A 2,059-nucleotide genomic window follows, 5' to 3' on the forward strand; every position below is an offset into this window, starting at 1 on the left:
GACACCAATGCTAACCCGGGTACCTGGTACTGTGAGGCAGCAATGCTAACCCGGGTCCCTGGTGCTGTGAGACAGCAATGTTAACCCGGGCCCCTGGTGCTGTGAGGCAGCAATGCTAACCCGGGTACCTGGCACTGTGAGGCAGCAATGCTAACCCGGGTACCTGGCACTGTGAGGCAGCAATGCTAACCCGGGTACCTGGCACTGTGAGGCAGCAATGCTAACCCGGCTCCCCCGCACTATGAGGCAGCAGTGCTATCCCGGGACCCTCGCACTGTGAGACAGCAATGCTAACCTGGGTCCCTCACACTGTGAGACAGCAATGCTAACCCGGCTCCCTCGCACTATGAGGCAGCAGTGCTAACCCGGGTCCCTCGCACTGTGAGACAGCAATGTTAACCCGGGTACCTGGCACTTGAGGCAGCAATGCTAATCCGGGTACCTGGCACTGTGAGGCAGCAGTGCTAACCCGGGTCCCTCGCACTGTGAGACAGGAATGCTAACCCGGGTACCTGGCACTGTGAGGCAGCAGTGTTAACCCGGGTACCTGGCACTGTGAGGCAGCAATGCTAATCCAGGTACCTGGCACTGTGAGACAGCAATGCTAACCCGGGTACCTGGCACTGTGAGGCAGCAATGTTAACCCGGGTACCTGGCACTGTGAGGCAGCAATGCTAATCTGGGTACCTGGCACTATGAGACAGGAATGCTAACCCGGGTACCTGGCACTGTGAGGCAGCAATGCTAATCCAGGTACCTGGCACTGTGAGACAGCAATGCTAACCCGGGTACCTGGCACTGTGAGGCAGCAATGCTAATCCGGGTACCTGGCGCTGTGAGACAGCAATGCTATCCCGGGTACCTGGCACTGTGAGGCAGCAATGCTAACCCAGGTCCCTGGCACTGTGAGGCAGCAGTGCTAATCCGGGTACCTGGCACTGTGAGACAGCAATGCTAACCCGGGTACCTGGCACTGTGAGGCAGCAGTGTTAACCCGGGTCCCTGGCACTGTGAGACAGCAATGTTAACCCGAGTCCCTGGTGCTGTGAGACAGCAATGCTAACCCGGCTCCCTCGCACTATGAGGCAGCAGTGCTAACCCGGCTCCCTGTGGCTCTGGGACAGCAGTGCTAACCCGGGTCCCTGTGGCTCTGAGACAGCAGTGCTAACCCGGCTCCCTGTGGCTCTGGGACAGCAATGCTAACCCGGGTCCCTGTGGCTCTGGGACAGCAGTGCTAACCCGGGTCCCTGGTGCTCTGAGGCAGCAGTGCTAACCCGGGTCCCTGTGGCTCTGGGTCAGCAGTGCTAACCCGGGTCCCTGTGGCTCTGAGGCAGCAGTGCTAACCCGGCTCCCTGTGGCTCTGAGGCAGCAATGCTAACCCGGCTCCCTGTGGCTCTGAGGCAGCAGTGCTAACCCGGGTCCCTGTGGCTCTGGGACAGCAATGCTTACCCAGGTCCCTGGCGCTGTGAGGCAGCAGTGCTAACCCGGGTCCCTGTGGCTCTGGGACAGCAGTGCTAACCCGGGTCCCTGTGACTCTGAGACAGCAATGCTAACCCAGGTCCCTGGCGCTGTGAGGCAGCAGTGCTAACCCGGCTTCCTGGTGCTCTGAGGCAGCAGTGCTAACCCAGGTCCCTGTGGCTCTGAGACAGCAGTGCTAACCCGGCTCCCTGTGGCTCTGAGGCAGCAGTGCTAACCCGGGTCCCTATGGCTCTGGGACAGCAGTGCTAACCCGGCTCCCTGTGGCTCTGGGACAGCAATGCTAACCCGATCCCTGGCGCTGTGAGGCAGCAGTACTAACCCGGGTACCTGGCACTGTGAGGCAGCAATGCTAATCTGGGTACCTGGCACTGTGAGGCAGCAATGCTAATCCGGGTACCTGGCGCTGTGAGACAGCAATGCTATCCCGGGTACCTGGCACTGTGAGGCAGCAATGCTAACCCAGGTCCCTGGCACTGTGAGGCAGCAGTGCTAATCCGGGTACCTGGCACTGTGAGACAGCAATGCTAACCCGGGTACCTGGCACTGTGAGGCAGCAGTGTTAACCCGGGTCCCTGGCACT

The sequence above is a fragment of the Scyliorhinus canicula genome, chromosome 21, assembly GCF_902713615.1.
Source record: "Scyliorhinus canicula chromosome 21, sScyCan1.1, whole genome shotgun sequence".
Taxonomy (NCBI): domain Eukaryota; kingdom Metazoa; phylum Chordata; class Chondrichthyes; order Carcharhiniformes; family Scyliorhinidae; genus Scyliorhinus; species Scyliorhinus canicula.